At 37.0% G+C, this 10816-nt stretch overlaps 1 long non-coding RNA gene across 1 annotated transcript in view; it reads left to right on the top strand.

Annotated features, from left to right (window-relative positions):
- The first annotated feature begins 6087 nt into the window (after nucleotides 1-6087).
- LOC119840904 overlaps nucleotides 6088-10816 on the top strand; it is a 12836-nt gene continuing 8107 nt past the window's right edge. The window contains exons 1-2 of the long non-coding RNA XR_005288336.1: nucleotides 6088-6897; nucleotides 9513-9601. This is a non-coding gene — a long non-coding RNA (uncharacterized LOC119840904). The remainder of the gene's footprint in view (nucleotides 6898-9512; nucleotides 9602-10816) is intronic.

The raw sequence follows: 10816 nt of genomic DNA, 5'->3' as shown, positions 1-10816 counted from the left end.
CCTGTGAACCCCCTCGCCGGCCCTCGGCCACCATTCATCGGAATGCTGTACGGTACTCTAGTACCTACTGCTAGCGAGGTATTTACTCTTTTTGGGTCGTTCCAAACTAACAAGTGTAAGCGGCTGTCGCTACCTTTGCTAGATTCTTGAACCGACAACTGCGCCTCTGTGAATGAAACGCACGATAATAACAGACACTCATTCAAACAATAAAATTAAAGCGTGATCGTGTCACGTGATTATGATCGACAAACCTTACCAAATGCACGGCAATTCAGCGTAATTAGAGAACAGCTTCGGAACCTTTGCAAAAACAGCTATTCTAAATTAATAGTTAATTATATTGCTATCTATAAATTCCGTTGTAATAATTATTAAAGGTATACAAAAATAGAAATGCCGTTAAGTAATTATTTTGTTTACAGTATTTCTTTAGTAGTGTCGCTTACATTGGAATTTACTTCGCTATTAACGTAGAAACACTATAATATCATCAGAGTGTAGATACAGCGTACATTTGTAAATGTTTTAGTGGATAATTATAATATCGTACATTCTTGGAATTCTCTATTTTATATAATTAATAAGTTGATTGTATTTTTCCTTGATCGATAACTTTTTTTCATTAAAGCACATTTCATATCTGTCGTACAGGGACGTAGGGAGCTTAAATAAAACACGTGTTTCAGAGTTTAGGAGTCGCCAATGTGTTTGTTTTGTTTTCTTTCATTAAATTGAAAAGTCATGTTATGATTTGATTTATTTTAATCGACTTACTGTATATCAGATTTTTTTATCAATTAATTTGTAGTGAAAAAATAATGTTTCATTACAAAATGCTATTGTAAAAATTTATGTATTGACCTATTAAGTTGAAAGTATTTATTGATCAGAGAGTCTTCACTGACACCAATATAGACTTTAAAGCTTACGGCATAAGATTAAGATTAACTCTGTATGAGTTTTATAATGAATGAGTTTAACCACTGAAAAACTTCTTCTTGCGCATAAAAGTTAAAATGTGTTATTTCTGTTTATCATCTCTAATCCCCGTTGGGTTTATAATTTAGAAGAAAGCTAACTTGATGTTTGAATGATTTTCCTAGCAGCCATATGACAGGAATTGCAGTTTCATATATAAAAAGCTAAGCTTTGGTATAAAAAATATGTCTGTATATTTCCTCGCGGAACTTCAAGGATCGTATATATATTGGTAATAGAGGCAAGTCATATATAGACCATTAACATATAATATAGAAATCATAGAGTTTAGAGACCAAAAGCCATAGTATTGTATTTATTTTCTGTTTACAAAACATCAAATAGATAGAAATGATTAGACTTTCAGTTACTTTTTCTGTTCCATTACTTGAGTTCTATTTTATCATAACCCTTTCTTAGTCTGTTTTCAACTAACGTCACAAACAAAGGAGGTTCTTAATTCGACTTATTTTTTTGTTACTTAATTAGTATTACAAAAATAAAAGGGTTTACAACTGACTGACGTGATATTATCTTTGATTGTTTTATAGGAAATTGTTGTCAATTGTATCCATTTTAGAATTTGGCTGGCACCTCCCCCCATGGTCGTGTATGACCTTTTTTGTAGAAAAGAATTATATTCGACTATAATGTCGACGTTCAGTATATAAATACTGAATTATTTTAAACTTAGACCGCCCGTACGTTGATTTTGGGTGCTGTTGACACATTCTCTAGTTTTACTTCCTATCATCCTAAGATGTCTCACAATGGTTTCAAAGAGATAAAACAGTATACTTTAAAATTGTTTGTTCTAAGTGTCATTTCTTAGCTCTAATAGGGACTTTTGAATGTTTGTGTTAATATGTAAGCATAGAAGCATAGCAATATAGAAATTATGTGTTTTTATGTAAACTAGCAGTTTGCCCCGGCTTTGCCTGTGGTACTTATATAGCCTCACTTAGGGACCACGTACAAATTAAACGGTGAAAGAATTTTTGAAATCAGCCCGCAGTTCTTGAGATCATCGCGTTTAAACAAATCTTCCGCGTTATATTTTATATTATTATATTAGTATGGATATCCTCAATTAAGTATTTTAGAATTTAGATATGCTTAATTATTGAGGTCAGTCCATTTTATTATTTATCAATTTATATACAAACAGGAAGGTATCCATAGTACATGAATTTAGTCAAAAAGGAACGTAAAAGGTCTCCTAATCGCTAATAGTAATATTACATAATAATTAATATTATACATTATCACTTTTGGAAAAGAATAAGCGATCTTACCTACTTACCGTAGTCAAGAACATTACAATAATTGCTAAAATTAGTAAAGTTGAACGTCCAATAACAAGTTAAAATTACCTGCGCTCTATATCGTATAGGGTTACTAGCCTTTCCGTATTAGGGCTAAGGAATTTGACAAGATCTTCTCTACAATATCGTACTTTTGACAGTTACAGTGGCATTGCCTTTAATAGAACTCGAGAGGCGAGTCGAACGTTTGCTCCACAGTGCATTAGACGGTGGAATGCAGTCGCGAGGGTTACACTGCTCCGTTTGTTAGACAGCACGCGGTGGTGCTTGGGGATGGGTGGTAATGTAAGCCGGGCACGGGCGTAAGATAGGGTCGCAGAGCGGCCTGGTGGCGCGCAGGGCACGAGGCACGATCGGAATGTGCGGCCCTCGGCGCCGGTTTACAAATAGAAGGGCCGCTAGCACGGCCTGCACGTGTGATACATTGGTGCGATCAATCTGTGAGCGCTGATGTGTATGCGCGGAGCGGCTCCACATTCATTTTACTAATTGAGATGCCCGATGTGAAAATCGGACGAGCGGTGGTTTGTGAGTTTACGTGTTTCGATGGGACATGTGAATGACATCTGGAAGGGTCGTTTGTCGGGCACAAGAAAGCGATCGGCCCTGCGTTCAGTGACCCTGGCCGGACGTCACGCTTGGGAGAGGACGAGCGCAGCGCGCGGCACGGATCCCTCCTAATGTGCCTATTCCCGTTAATTACATGAGAAACCCAAATGACAAGACGCTGGATTCCGCGACCACGTGCACGCCCCGCGCACATGTGAGCCGGAAATGAATGAGAAGGTACTCATGATTTATTATCTCCTAAAATGTGTCTATTGCCCCTTTCGAATAACATTATGTTAACGACTTCGCATTATCAGTTATGGGGAAGTGTTTGTTTTGTGTCGATCGGAAGTGAGCAACGGTTTCGAAATATGTAGATAATAAGAAAAGTACATTATATCTAAAGATTTCATTTTATGTGTAGGTATTCATTATTGAGGTTATTAATTATTGCGAGGTACACGAGAATTCTCAGCGCGAAAATTCAAACGAAACGGTTTCTTTGACAGTTACTGTGTTACCAGACAAATGAATTTGGACACTGTTATGAGATTTTTATTTAAATAGTTTTGTTTATTTATTTTTTTTGATAGTTTAGATATTGAAATTACAAAATAATGTATGAAAATCCAGACGATTTCGATTTTACTTAACAAAATATTTTTTGAAATATGCTTTATTTCAAAATTTAAATGAAACGCTTCTACAAGACTGGGTATAAAAAAAATGATTGCTAATTTTGTATATTTACCTTATTATAAGTAACTTGTTAAAAATATCTGATGAATATGAAATAGATTTGGTTTCTACAATGTACATAATATAATTTATATTTAAAAATATATTACATAAATAAATATGTATATAATCTAAAATCTCATTCAGTTATTAGTGGTTATAGACTCTAATGATACTCCGATTATTAGAATAGAAATAATTGACCAAAATTTAATTGACATTTTGACAAAAAAATTGTGTTAAATAATAAAAAAACCCACACCAATACTTTGTTGAATCTGTGGTAGGTATGAATGAAGACATAGTTTAAAAATTTGTCACAATTCTTAGAAGAAAATGTGCATACCGTGAAAAAAAATGTTTCTTAATATTATTTGACAATTTACATGAATTGTATATCGAAAGAAGTGAGTTATCTATGAGTTAAAGTGGGAGACCAAGATAAGATAGGCACTGCCCTATTTGCTGATAACAATACCGGATTCCAACGCAATATACCTACACGCCCCAATTTTTTTATTTATTTATTTTTTATATTTTTATTGAGTATTATTTAAAAATTTTGTCGCATCATTTCTTTGCAAACTGGTTGAATGACGGCTTTCTATTCTTATTGTTGTTATAAATTAATTATTTGTATTTTTTTCTTTGAACATTTTTGTTGCCATGTACCTATGCAATATTTGAAAAAATATAAATCTTCATTTATAAATGTCGAATATGACTTATTTTTAATTTGTTTAGTATTAGTATTTTCATAAATGTATCAAAATTGGTATTATAGAAAGTATTTAAATGTCTATAGCGTTTGTAGGACGGTGGTCGGCAAATTTGCCCAAACGCACCGAAACCGCTGCGTGTGGCAACATAGGCGCACACTTTTCGCGCACTTTTTACCCAGAAATCCTCTCTACAACTCAGCGCCTATCAGATTTAATAAAAAAACTTTACATTATATTATATTTTCATTAAAAAATACACATTTTGCACACACCATGCTGAGAATACATGAAAACTCGAACAAATTGTTCAAAGTACCCTCGTTTTTGTATTTGAAATATTTTTTTAAAGCTTTTTTCTTTTAATTACTAAATATTGCTTTATTTATTAACGAATTCGATAAAAAAATACGGAGCATTTTTTAAATTTTTGTGGAAAATACAGCTGAAATGGTTATAATTTGTTTCACGGTAAATTTATGTAACTATACAAAGCGGTGGATGTTATTTCAATGATTTTTTAATTATAATAAGATATTTTCTTTAATAAAATAACTATAAATTCAAAGAATAATATTTAAACATTTAGAATTAACACCATATATAAAACTTCATCCACCTTCATGGTTGTAACAGTCAGTCTTTTAAAAATGGTTTAAAAAACATTTTATATAGGTAACAATAGCAATAACTTAATTTTAAAATTAAGTATATTTTTATAAAACAAATGAATATAATTTTAAATAAAATATTTGTACATATAGAAAAATATTCTTATGGTAAAATATAATGATTGAATTTGCTTTTTAGTTATTCAAATGTTAATAACTTATTTTTAATATTCAGATTTGAAAAATGTAAATGAAATTAAAACTTAGTTCAATGTTTACACATTAAACTAACTATTTGGTACTTATTGTGTGGACTGGTCTATTTATGACATCACTTTAAATTAAAGCATTATCAAAAATAATATGTAATCACTAGGTTTCATAAAAATTCGTTTATGTTAAATTACTATGATATATCAGAAATTAAAGGCAGCAACAAATTTATAAAAATGTCTGAAAATAGTACAAGATCCCTTATTGGTCAATACATAAAATCTGTGTAGTTTTGTGTTTTTTAACTACATTTACAGTTTTCTTCATTACGCAAACTTTACATTAAAGAAATAAAATAATTGTAAAAGTTACAGGAAGGTAGGTAGAAAAACCTTTTTGCAACAGCTTAAAGTCATCACAAAACAGATCAAGTTGTAACCAACCACCTTATTATATTTAGTTATAGTTATTTATTACAAAATAACATTTTATTTACGATTTTATACATCTTAAATAGTACCAATTATTATTGAAGAGTATTTTTATAAATCTTTTGTTATTTTAAAACAAAATTAACTGCTAGTCACTTGGCCAGGCTGGATGAAATATGAATTTGTGTTTTATTGCATTGTGATAAGATTCTTTTTAACATACTTTATAAAACATACTTTGTACTTTAGTTCTACACTTGGATTTATCACCGTTTTAATAAATTGCATTTGATTATTGTGATAAAGCATAACCGAAAATTAATTTCTTTGTCTAAAAGATTGATATATAACTTTGAATAATGACAAACAGGATAATGGGTAGTGTATTAAATACTGATCAATTACAATTAAAAATTAATACAAAATTAAATATACAAGTACATTTAAACGTACGTTTTAAAACCATTGAAATGTGTTCAATTTATTTATACAACGTTTATGGTTGTTTTAATCAGTTGTATTTATTTGTCAGTAGATACTCAGCAAACGAAGATTTGCAATTCATTGTGTAATTTTAGCATTCTTTCACCAATTTGGTGATAAATCGTGTTCTCGTGTGTGGCACGACGGCAACATGAGGTATGTGTGAAGTGCATGCTCACAATCCCCGCTCGGCCACAGGCCCGGCCGTGGGGTGGCCCCTGGAGGCGTGGGTACGTTTGTTCACGAGTATGATGCATGTCAATTTTCTGGAAAAGTTGTCAAGTGTAGCACAACAGCGCAGTCTGAGCGCTGCGGCGACGACGAGCAAGCAATTTGCGAGGCTAAACGCGCGTGTGTGCGCATGCGTCGCGATCTGAACGCGCATGTGTGCGTGCACGTAAAGTGAAGGTCGAATATTTTGTCCCTACTCCTCGGTTTATTGGTGTTCACGAGTCGGCACTGTGATAATGAGGCTCTGCCGTCTCGCTCGCACCACCGCGCACGCGCGCCGACCGAGCGGGACGGACAGCAGAGTGCGCGTGCGGCTTAGCCTCCGCCGGCGCCGGCGCGGCCTGCCCTCTTCAGTCTCCCCGCGACGGGGAAGCAGTTCGCGTGTGCCGCTCCACGTCGGTTCTCCCTGTGACTTCCGACCGCTCTTCGTCGCACACGAATATTTTTAGATAACAGTGCGAACAATTTATTCGCAAGTTAGTGATCGCGCGCACTTTTGTGGATACGGGTATCGGCGCATGCGGGCGCGTTTCGATCGCAAAGTGGCAAGACGGGCAGGCGGTCGGCGGTAGCGCTCGAGCGAGCTACCGCGGCTGGCGCAGAGACGTCCCGATAGGTAAGCTGCGCAATTCCTGCGCGCGCGCCGCCATGTTCTGCGGGAACGTCACTTCCGTCGGTGCTGGAGCGCGGGCCCGCAGCCCTGGACAGCGAGCAGCCCCGGCTACGCGCGCTCCCCGCTCGCTGGTCTATCGCTCAGGTCAATGAGCGACGGCTCTCGATTCATAAAATGTCGGTCGTTCCATTCACGCCGCGGCGCGATGCTACACAGACCGCTCACTCGTGACCCTCGCGTCTTCGAATATTCATGTCTCCATCGATAACATCGTAACCTCTGACTTCTTTTTGAATTATCGCGCTGTTTAGTGAACACCACTAGTTCAGGCCGGACTTCGTGCTAAGTGCTAGAACAAGTGTCATTGACGTACAGTTCAGTTCTGCCATATCCGTTCCAATGTGAATATTGTGTGCAAAGTGAGTTACATAGTGAATTTATTTCCCATATTCATGGAATATTACAGGAAATAATGTAAGATTAGAAATATTATTTATCGCTTATGTTGGAAACTGCCGACGTTTAAATGTGAAATTCCAATACCGAATGATAAACGACCATTCGGAATTTATGAATTTGCAATCTACCTCCAATTTTTATAGATAGTAGAAGCGGCAAAAATATGTCATCAGTGATCATAAGATATTGTAGTATGGAGACGATAAGAATCGTTTCTCATGCGTAGGCAATAAATTGAAACAATGAGATGTGTAGTTATGGTGGCGCGTTATCGACAGGACGTACGTCACAGAGCGTGACGTCGTGCGTCCTGCTCGCACTCTCAACGCTCTAGTTTTGCTTTACTCCAACATCACCCCTGTCTGTTCATTGCCCTCGTCTACGCTCACCCTCATTCCTATTTTAAAATAACATCAATCAATTAACGATGTCATAATTCAATAGACTTTTATGACATTTGAAAAATTATGCCATTTTTGTAATATATATTATAATCTCCTTTACTTTGTGGGTGTAATGTAACAAAAATTCGGTTTCCTTGGTCATTTTAGAATATTAAAAGTATTAAATTACTACCTGTTATCTTAAGCTTAATCAATTCTTAGGTACAGTGTTTAACATTCAACAGATACAAAAACAGTCACATATAACAATCAGCGAAAACTCTTCGTTTATCTATTGGCAATTAAGAAACAAAAAAATTTTGCACAGATGTAAGCATACCATGAGTCAGGTATCGTCGACGTCAGAAGCATGCGTTAGAAGTTAGATCATTGACTCATGGCTAATAATGACGTCGGCTGTCACCCACAGCGTACCCCAGATCTGTTCCTACTCCATGATATTTGCTCATTCTATAACGTTTAATTTAAGCCCACATCACATGAATATGGGACGGTTCGGTTGTGACGCCTACAACCGCCAAACTATGAGCGGAGCGCCTCCGCTTCCGCTGCAGCCGTCGGCGTGGGCGCACGTTTCATAAGCATTTCCTTCGCCACTTCCTCTCACCGAGGGATATGTCCTACTCGACGCACGACTCCAAAATTAACCATTACAAACTATTCGACCGATCTATATGCCGATTGTCGCGAACATTCGCAATACACAAACGGCCCGGCACAAACCGCATTGTAAAACGTTATCCGTTAAAGAAAGTACACGTAGGTGGGTGAGACAGCGAGACGAGGCTGTTTCGCACGTCTCACTACGCCAGTTCTCAGCCCCACGATAAGCCATTAAGGGTCGCTTTACAAAAAGCGATCATTATAAAGGTTGTAAAGACTGCACCGGCGCCGAGCCTTCCCAGAACCGGGGTCATTCTTATTTCGCGCTCCCGCCTTATTCACGGCCGTTTTTTGTTCGGTTTTGGTCATTTTTTTGACGGGAGCGGTACTGTTGTGAGTGCTTCAAGGAAACGGCTTATTGGGTTTCGTATAGGAGCGGAGCTTATCTCGGGCCGGCGATCGGCACGGCTGAGCCTGGGAACGTCAAGAGGTATCGCAGCGGACCGTTACTCGGCTAGCACGCCGCGCCGCATTCCTCTCCTAGGTACCTACTGCCTAGTGCCTACATCACGGCGGCTGTCTTCGCTTTGTGACATCACACGCTGATAGATAACGCCTTCACAACCTTCACTAGCAAAATGTATGTTCCACGTCTAATGTTTTACGATTGTGAGCTTGACTATGGGACTTTATTTATTATGATCAATATTCTTTTATTGTGTTGGTTTTCACTTTATTTCATTTTATATAAAATGCTTCTTTCGACTGTATATTTTAATAGTTTGTTGAATGATGCCCAAGATCAAATTATCTCGTGATCCCATTACTTAAATTTTACTACGTGTAACTTGAATATTTCTATGGTTATGGTCAAATATTTCTGGGAATTGTGTGTTAAAAAAATGTATAAAACACCCAGATCACATAATGAAATAGTTATACATAATAAAAATAAACAAAAGCTATGGTTATATTCCACAGCTGAATTGTTGTTCTCACCGCGATACCGATGTCGTGACACTTCTCACTGATTGTCTCAACTCTTGGGAAAACATCACTTTATTTATTCCCAATGTAATGTTCATTAATTAGCATTTTTATCGTCATCATTTATAGCGACAATTATTTACTTTTCTTTTGGTAATTTTTCAGCTTTGGCAACACTACAACATTGCGCGCTAGGCGACCGAATTTGGGACAATGATCGGCTAAATTTTTCATCCGACGTCACCGTAACAAAGGTATGTAAATCTTGTAATTTACTTTGTGAAGCTGTTTTAGATGTAACACTGCGAATAGCAATATATGTTTCATAAAATACTTATTGTGCTTATTTTATCACATTGATTAATTTGCTATAAAATAACTGCAGGCGCTTTCTTTTCTGTGTATAAAGACGTCAAATGAGATTTATTTAAAGTCGACTAGAACATCCAAACACGAATGATTTATTTGCCATCGATTCTAAATTGGTGGTGAAATAAACAAATGGAACGGTTATTTGTATTGTTTAGGAGTAGGTGGCAGGTCACGGGCCCTTATTGAGGGCAAGGGGAAGTTATAAATCCGTCGGCGAACAATGGTGCGATAAGGTGCACCTTACGTCCGTGCGATAGGCTCCCCCTTGCGCCAAAACTACAACGTATCAACAATGTTAAACCGCCAATTGAAATCTTTATTTGGGTGCACACGTATTTAGCGGGGGATTTGTAAATGTAAAATCTTTTCACTTTCTGTAGACATGTTTTCTAATAAAAAGTTTGTTAAATTTTATGTATGACACAAATTTATTTGTATTAGAAAACTTTTATTGTCGCTAGTATAATTCCGTTTAAACTATAAACGAGGGTACCAACAGCAATTAGACTACTTCTGACGAAGTTCGTTGCTAAATCGACGTTCTGCTATTTGCAGATCGAGGCATTTGGCAACATGTTTTGTTAATAGGTCGCTTGGCGATAGTGCGGAGGTGAGGAGAAAAAGAGGTCGACGTAACGCAAACCTTATCGGTCATTGACCTTCACACCTAAACTGAGCCTCCCATCTCGCTGTGTGCGCGCGTTTTCATGTACTTATACAAAATTTCAGGGCCCGAAACGTTGAATCTATTTCGAGCTGTCGAATGTTAGTCATGTTAAAATATAAAAATACGTAATACTTCCATCCACAGTCTAGACATACAAATTGATTTGTATACAGATTATACAATAGCGTCTGCGCGGTATAAAAGTTTATATCAACACAAGTAGGTGGGTATAATGTATGATCACTTAGCTTTTAAACTTTATTTACATTTTTCGCGTGAAATCGATAAATCCCGGCAATCGGCGCGCCGTCCTAGTTAGAAAAGTCTGGACGTCAGGTAGGCGCCAGTGGAACCTTGACCCCGTCACCGCGGAGGTGCCGCGCGCACTATGGACCGCGACACCCGAGCCGCCGCCCCCACCTCACCCCCT

This window comes from Zerene cesonia, chromosome 7 (assembly GCF_012273895.1).
Source record: "Zerene cesonia ecotype Mississippi chromosome 7, Zerene_cesonia_1.1, whole genome shotgun sequence".
NCBI lineage: Eukaryota > Metazoa > Arthropoda > Insecta > Lepidoptera > Pieridae > Zerene > Zerene cesonia.
This window is presented reverse-complemented; position numbering and strand designations above follow the sequence as displayed.